Below are 9,466 nucleotides of genomic sequence, written 5' to 3'. Positions count from 1 at the left end.
TCTTGCTCAAGGACACATTGACATGCTGCCCGGGAGGAGCGAGAATCGAACCGGGAACCTCCGGATTGCCAGACGACTGCTCTACCTCCCGAGCCACTGTCGCCCCTTCAATGTCGTCTTTGCAAAAATCCAAAAACGAACTTGTTCCATCGCTTGTGGAGCACGATATCATTAGGAAATGAGTGCAAGGACGTATTCACTGCTTGGCCGTTTTGCTCATAATTTCAACGTTATGCTAACTTCCTCGAATCACAGTTGATTGTGGGCGGTGGCTACGACAACAGTAGTGGCTGAGGTATGCAGATCAGCGCCTCTTACACGTCACAGATCCAGTCAATTCAGAATGGCTTGTTTCAGTGGGGGGGGGTTCTTGTCTCAGCTGAACTGCAGAAACTGCACGTGACATTTTGTCAGTGTTGGTACAACCCCACATTGCTTGAAAACAATGCAAACCACTGGAAAAGGCCATTTTTACAATAGGGGACATTTAAGTAACAACAAAATGACAATATTACAAGGATTTAAGCTGGATCTGTGTCTCCATCTTACTTAAATTGGTTTACATTATATGAAATGCAGAGATGTGATGTGAGATGTGTATATCACTTATTCCCCCCCCCCCCCCCCCCCCAGGTACATGCAACACAGATTACAGTGTTTACATCTGTCTGCTTGAGAAAATACCATGTTCTGCAATAAAAATGATTGAAGTGAGATGAACAGACTGAACTTTATTTTATTAGATAAAACATGTTGACAGTTTTACCCCCCCCCCCCCCCCCCCCCCCAATACCACTCAAATAATCAACTCACTAACGGAGCATTTAAAAGAACTGACGGGAGACATATAGCTTCAAGTTCATAATATGTTTGCCATGTCTCTTCCCTGCATTAGCTGGATGATTCAGAGTGAGGGCTGCATGTTCAGTCAGATAGAGGCTCATGATGAAGCAGGCTGTTAGTCAGACTGGAAGATAAACCTGTAATTGCCCAGAGCTCTATATGGCGAAGGACCGCTCACTTAAGTACCGGTGCACCGCACTGACATGCATTCCATTAGGTAGATAATACACACCTGTGATGGACGTTACTTCATGTACACAGAGGAGAGAGAGAAGAGAGAGAGGAGAGAGCGAGAGAGAGAGAGAGAGAGAGATGAGAGGAGAGGAGAGAGAGAGAGGAGAGAGAGAGATGAGAGAGAGAGAGAGAGAGAGAGATGAGAGAGAGAGAGAGAGAGAGAGAGAGAGAGAAAGAAAGAAAGAAAGAGAAAGAGAGATAGAGAGAAATAGAGAGAGAGAAAGAGAGAGAGAGGAGAGAAAGAGTGAGGAAGTGGGAGAGAAAGGGAGAGATAAAGAGAGATAGAGAGAGTGAGGAAGAGAGATAGAAAGGGAGAGAGAGAAAGAGAGAGGGAGAGTGAAAGGGAGAGAGAGGGAGAGAGGAGAGGGGGGGAGAGGGGAAGAGAGAGAGAAAGGGAGAAAGAGAGAGAGATAGAGAGTGAGGGAAGAGAGAGAGAAAGAGAGAGAGAGAGGAAAATCGTGGGAGAGAGAGACATATGGAGCTTGTTACCCACAACAAACTGTGCTCAAGAGGCCTACCTCATTTCAAACACAATTAGTTTCAGCTCATTTCTACTCATGTAGAACTCCACCCTCTACCCTGCAAAAACTCCACTGGCTCCCCATCAACTATCGAATCCCCTACAAGATCCTCCTCTCACCTACAAATCCCTGCATGGGTTGGGCCCCTTCCTACCTGACCAACCTACTCCACCCCTACACTCCAGCACGAGGCCTCCGATCCTCCAACTCCGACCTCCTCACCATCCCCGCACCAGGCGTTCCACACTGGGAGACCGAGCTTTCGCTGCAGCAGCCCCCCAGACTGTGGAACTCCCTCTCCCCCCCTCATCCGAGGCTCTGACACCATCAACCTCTTCAAAACCAAGCTAAAAACCCACCTGTTCACACTTGCCTTCACGCAACACGGCCCCCGCTCCCAAGTAGCCCACCCCTGACTCTTTTTAAGCCACAGATTCCGTTGTTTTGTTTTGTTTTGTTGTTTGTTTGTTTGTTAATTTTAACCACTTCATCCAATTGGACAGAACTTGCCTCCTTTTTTTATTTATTTTTATCTCTTATCTTATTTGTTTTTTCTTGTTGTTACTATACACAGATCTTTTATGTATTTTATTATATATATTTTTTCAATTTTATTACTTACTTTTATTTTTTTCCATCCTTTCCTTGTACAGTGTCCTTGAGTCTGAGAAAGGCGCTTCTCTCTTAAAATTCAATCTATTATTATTATTATTATTATTATTATTATTATTATTATTATTATTATTATTATTATTATTATTATTAATTATTATTATTATTATTATTATTATTATTATTATTATTATTATTATTATTATTATTATTATTATTATTATTATTATTATTATTATTATTATTATTATTATGTAGGGTTTTACGCTTGAGTACGTGTGTGCACGTGCACATCATATGCATGTGTGTGTGTGTGTGCGCGCGTGTGTCCGTGTGCATACTTTGATCACCCTGCGGTGTCGGTTCTTCTCGTTGTCCCAGCCGTGCTGCTTAAGCTTGTAATTGAAAGCAGCGGGTTGGCCTTTTTCCGCGCCATATTCTCCAACGTGGCACGTGTTGTTGCTTTGGTAGGAATCTAGGACTAATTAAGTTAGTCACGACCTGGACTCAGACTCTGTGCCCGCCGGTATCTCCTCAATGTGGGGGGGGTCGCCAGGTGGACAGTCAATTACAGGATGACGTGCCAATTACAGACGGAGGAATTCATTTGCGGATACACTCGGTATGTATGAAGGACATATGCAGCTGAGCCAGCAGCAGAAGGAATTATACTATAATGAAATAGTCATGTAAGGAGAATGGCAGTTTGGCGTTTGACCCCACTGGCGAGTTTGCTGCGGGGCAAGATGTGGAACACGTCCAAAATACAAGGTCTCTACGTCTTTACAAGTAGCAGTAAAAAAACTGAATGTGGCAGTGTAATTAATTCATGCTGTCCTGAGGCCTAATTGACCTATCTCTAAACGCCGCCCTCGATCCTCCAATTACATACTGTTGCTTCCCTCGGTACCAGTTGTAATAGGAGGATGGCAGGAAAAGATGGCGGTGCTTGAGACAGGTCAAATGACTTGTGGCCGAGTAAAGAATAATACCAATGATGCAATGTCATTCCAAACTGAAGTTGTATCGAATCGAAAACCGCTCTCGGGGAGATTGCAGTGGATGTAATTGAAATTAATTGTAATTGATTTCCTTATCTCTGTTGGGATCCAGAGGCGTTTCACTGCATGCTTTCGGGGTAAGTCACATTGACGCCCATCTGAAGAAGGGAGGAGCGACGAAATACAATGTAAACACTAAACAGGGCATTTATAAATAGCATTATGACAAATCCATATGCAGGTGCATAGGGGTTTACCCAACCGTTGACAGCAACATCCATTACTTTGACATACAGTATGTCTAAATATCTTCTCAAGAGACAACTAAGACTGAAGACAAAGCATTTATCATTTGATTTTCTATTGTTTGTGTATGAATCGTTTTACAGCATGGAATCCATTATCAATTGATTCCTCACTTCCCTGTTCTGTTGAGATGAAGCCATTTTGCCATGTTTTCAACTAACAGTAAAGACGTGACAAAAACATATTATGTCTTCAAACTGGGGAATGTATTGCTACAGAGCAGAAATAATCACAGTACGGCATTATTTATTCCTTTCGGTTGCTCTATCGATGATCTTTGAGAAAACAACAGGGCCTAGAGGAATATGATTGGAGTGTCAAGGTGGGCAAATAATTCATGAATCCTTTTATAATAGAATAATAATGATTTATTTAAGTGTGCATGCGAGTGTGCGTGCTTGTGTGTGTAGGGTGGTGGATGATTACTGGTTTCTCTCCTTGGCCTCTTGAGAGTTCATCTGAAATGGATTGCCGTCATCAGACACCTGACATTTGCTCGTCCCCCAGTGACCCAAATTACCAACACAAATTAAAATCAGCTGTTTATGAATATTCATGCGTTTCCGAAAAGGCCAAAATCGCATGAGGAGCAGGCACTTCGATATGAATGCAGGTCGTATGTACAGCTGCTGGTTTCTGTATGAAGAACACATCTTCCACTCGGATCAAGACAGTCAACAACAATCCTTTCTTTATATATACGCCATAGTGTTTCTGTTTTCCGAGGCAGTTGGAAGTGAGAGAGAGACAGAGTGCACTACCTTTTTCTTGCTGAAGCCATTTTGAAGAATTTTAAGATTTCTTTCAACTTGGGGCATTCAGGGTGCTCTACCAAAAACACGAGCAACCTTGAGCAGAGAAAGCAGCAGCATAGAAAGAAGCCTCCCCCTGATGACCCTCACAGCTGCTCCCCGGCTGTGGAATGCCCTCCCCGACCATCTGAGAGCACCACAGTCCGGGTGGCATTCAAAAGGGGACTAAAAACATTTTTTTTTTTTTTTTTTTTTAACTTTCTTTTATTTTGTGTCATATTGAACATCACATTGCATTAATCATACAGTATAATATACTTGATTCACATAGTCAATGACATTTGTTACTCAGGCTCTTCCCTCTTATTCAATTTGTTTAAGGTATTCAGCGTAATCAAAATAAGCTGTATAATCCGAGTACGCCTCTTAAACAACCCAGTGGGGAGGGATTTTTACAATATTTTTTTTATGATTTTTTGTAGGATAAGAAACTAAAAAATAAATAGAGAAATAAATTTAGCAAAAGGAAAAAAAAAATATACTTTAACAGAAAAAAAAGAACAACAAAAAAAGAAAAGAAAAAAAAGAGAGAGAGGGCGTCAGGCTCATGCTAATGTATCTCCAGGTACAAGGTTACAAGTGACCATCTCTGCATAAACATATCTTTTTTCAGTTGCAATTGTGCAGTCATTTCTTCCATTGTATACATCTGTCTCAGTCTCTTGGTCCATTGTTTGATTGTCGGTGGTTGATTTTGTAGCCATGCCATAGTTATCATTTTCCTTGCTATTAACAGTATCACTCTCAAGATATATAACGTATCTCCATAGTATGTGCCTTTCGGTATACATCCCAAGATATAGTACGATGGATTCAGAGGTAAGTCAAGATCTAGAATGGTTTTAATCTCATTTTTGATATTCATCCAAAATGTCTGCACCCTTGGACAGTCCCAGAAAATATGTGTATGATCTCCGATCATTCCACATCCTCTCCAACATAGTGGTGAGGACCCACCAGCAAATCCGGAGAGAACTTGAGGAGTCCTAAAGTACCTGACCTTGACCTTCCAGTCAAACTCCTTCCACATTGGGCTATTTGTGATTTTATGATTGCTTGAATGGCTGTCCTCCCATTCTTCATTTTCTATGATCACATTAGCTTCCAACTCCCATTTTTCTTTAATATAGGTGGTGTCTCCTGGATCGTCTAGTTGTAACATGTTGTAAATATTGGATATTTCCAATATTTAAAACATTTATTTTTAACAAGGCATTTGCCTAAATGCACCGACCGATGCCTTGTGTGTTTTTAAAAACGTGATATTTTCTTTTTTAGCTGTCTAGAGCTGACTTTGATCTAAATGTTTCTTTCATTTCATTGGTTGTTTTATTCATTTTTATTTTATTATCTGTATCTCCTTTCATGTAGCACTTTGAGATTTGCTACAAATATAAAGTGCATTACAAATCAAATGTATTATTATTATTATTATTGATAACAATTACAGGAAGCTAAGCCCTCCAGCTGCTAAAAAGCGCCTGTCTAAACACACAGAATTACTATTCGATAGTCACTGGGAACTATTCAATTACTAATTGTAAATGTTTTTACTAAAAGAAATGTCTTTTAGTATTTTAATAATTTCTTACATATATTTAAGTTTTTGTATATGTCTTTTGTATTTTTATAATTATATGTATATATGGATTGTTGTTTTTCCTTTTCTCTTGTCTTGTGACCACAAATGTTGTTGTTATTGTCTGTTGATCTGTTGATTGTTATATATATTTTATTTTGTTTGCTCCTTCGTTTGTTCTTTATATTGTTTATTGTTGTGTTCTGGTATGTCTTGTTGTATGTTATGAAAAAATACAAATAATAAATAAATGTTATCACAAAAAAATACTATTAGATTATTCTAAAATCACAACATTGGGTCTCATTCCCCAATATTTTCCAAAGAGTTCTCTTGGAAGACTTATCTTGGAACCGACTGAGACAGAATCAATGACAAGTTCACTCTGAGTCCTCAACACGCTGATAATATGTCTTAAGTGTCTCAAACCTTCGCACCTGTGATATCTGCGTTGGGGAATGGCACCAGTCTGAAACGCGAACGCGCGTCCCCGTTCAGGTAATTTGCATACAAAACAACGCCTCCAGAGCTCCTGATAAGGCAACTAATGATGCAGCCGTGGGAAAATGGATGCGGAAGCGTTTTGCGACCCATCGAAATTAGATTAGATTAATTGTATTGTCATCATATATAGTACAGCTCGGGCACCTGCCGCAGCGCGCTCGCGCGCACACACACACACACACACACACATACACACACACGCACGTGCGCAGTACTGTATAGCAAGGAAGGAAGCATACTAGGACCGCTACTGTTCCTAATTTATGCAAATGACATGTCGTCAGCTTGTGACTGCAACTTGTTCCTGTTTGCGGACGACTCAGCCCTGCTGGTCTCTGACAAGAACAAGTTACAGGTTGAAAAAACCCTCAGCTCGGAACTAGGCAGAATCTGCATATGGCTCGCTGATAACAAACTATCATTACACATGGGCAAAACAGAGTCCATTCTCTTCGGTTCAAATAACAAACTCAGCAAGACCGACGGCTTCTCAGTTACAGTGGGTGACAATATTGTCACAAGGAAAGATGAAATTACCTACCTGGGTTCCATCCTAGAGGCTAATCTCTCCTGTGACAAAATGGCATCCAATGTAATAAAAAAAGTCAACCAACGAACTCGATTCTTGTACCGGATCTCCTCTCTGGTAAACAAGAACACCCTGAAGACTCTGGCAGGAGCACTCATTCAGGGGTACTACGACTATGCTTGCACCTCATGGTACCAAAGCACCTCAAAGGCGCTAAAAACAAAATTACAAACATCTCAAAACAAACTGGTCAGACTACTGCTCGACCTTACTCCTAGAACCCACCTCACCCCTGCCCACTTTGACAACCTAGGATGGCTTAGAGTAGACGACAGAGTACAACAACTTGCAATGGGCCTGGTCTACAAGATACACTACACGACCAAGGTACCCATGTACATGTCAAAATACTTCCCAAAGGTCAGTGAATACCACGATCACAACACCAGAGGGAGCTCCACAAATCATGTTAAACCCAGATTCGGCTCAAATAAGGGACTAAACACGTTTCGCAATTATGCCACATCAATGTGGAACGCCCTACCCAAAGCTGTAAAGGAATGTGGATCACTACCCACTTTCAAAACCTCTCTCAAGGGACACCTACGGGAGACTGCAATTCAACACTGGCCCCTGTAAATATCCTAACCCAACCCCCTCCAATGTACAGTCATTTACCTAGTATGGTTTTGTCAATAGTTCAATGTACAATTGTGTTTGTTTGTACAGTGTCTCCTCCCCCCCCCCCTCAATGTACAGTGTTACTTGTTTATACAGTGTGCCCCCCGGCCCCCCCCCCCCCCCCCCCCAACCACCTCCAATGTAAATTACCCAGTATGGTTGTCAATATCCCAATGTACCCAACCCCCCCCACCCAACCTCCTCCAATGTACAGTTTCTACGTCAAATGTATATACTCCCTTTTCTTGACTCCTTCTGTATCACAAACAGTACTGTATTTGCAAATCTGGTATGTCATAAATGTATAGATGTAGCAGTACTGACTATCTGTATGTCATGTATGTCATATATGTCTATATGAATTGAAAATGGGGGACCCTGATGGAAACAAGACAAACGTCTTTCTCAGGTCTGCATCCCCTTAACAATTGTATGTATTGAGCCGTACTGTATTGTACCCATTCTGCAATCTGTTAAATAAAGTTTTCATTCATTCATTCATTCATTCATAGCCTACGCGCGTAATGAATGAACGCAGTATAGGCTTATTATTCCATTAATGACTTGTTTCATTAGGATTTAGTAGATACTATATATATGCTCTGCCCTACATACAGTATAAGTACAGACTGTGCTCTGCCCTACGTACAGTATAAGTACAGACTGTATATAGACTGTACTTATACTGTACGTAGGGCAGAGCATATATATAGTATCTACTAAATCCTAATGAAACAAATAATTAGAATAATATAAGCCTATATACTGTTCATTCATTAGACACGTAGGCTATACTGGCGCACACAAGACTTATGGAATAATAATGCAGTCTATTTCCACACGATTAGCTTTAGTTCTTATTTATTTATTTATCCACTGTCATTTCAGTGTTGGTGTATAGGCTATAGTGTATTTCAATATAAGTTTAATTGATTAATGATATATTTCGAAGGAATGCAGGTTTATAGCTATATCAAACAAAGGTCTGTCCCATTGTATACCAATCAATGGGATATATTGCATGTTGACCTGCATTCTTTCAAATGTATATAATTAATCATTAAAACAGATATGTAACAAATAAGAAATACAAATTCCACAGAAGGCATTAAATAATTATTATTTTCAATCATTTCACAATAATTGCATAATTGTGTTTGAATATCTGAGTAATTAAAGTAATTATTTGTCCAAAATAGCTGGTTCAGATATGGTTAATCCAGCTGCCCTGTGATCAGATGAATCCATATTATTTATTTTTCCGACATCAAATGCGTAATTTCTTATCGTACAAATATTGTCATATTTATTTTAATTATGATTAAGTAATTAATTCCAAGGAGGCCTGTAGCGTTGACATGAAGGAATCACTATGAGAACACAGTCTGTCAAGTTAATACAAATTTCAATTAGTCAATCAATCATAAGTGTGCTCCTCAGCACTCTTAAATCTGCTCTCAGGAAAATTTGGGGAATCGCGCTACCAGCCCTAATATGTCTTAAATGGGCAGAAATCTGCCTAAGAGAAAATTTTTTGGTCGTAAATCCGTTCGGGAATGAGACCCATTGCCCATCTCTATGTTAATACAGGCCTTAGGAAAACACAGGAGAGAAAGTCCTGGTGGGAATCTACAGGCCAGTAGGGACTGTCACCATCTCTGCGTACTGCATAGTGTTCATTGCTTGTTCAAGGTGAGAACATGATTTGGATACTTTAAAGCTATTACAGAACCACATGACACAATCAGTTAAACTCTTGACACCGTGGGTTCGTCTTTATTTCTTTATTTGTTTGAATAATGTTTCACCTCATCAGGGTCCAGCGTGAGAAAAGAACAAAATTG

This window comes from Notolepis coatsorum, assembly GCF_963971535.1.
Source record: "Notolepis coatsorum genome assembly, chromosome: 16".
Taxonomy (NCBI): Eukaryota; Metazoa; Chordata; class Actinopteri; order Aulopiformes; family Paralepididae; genus Notolepis; species Notolepis coatsorum.
Note: the sequence above shows the minus strand (reverse complement) of the source record.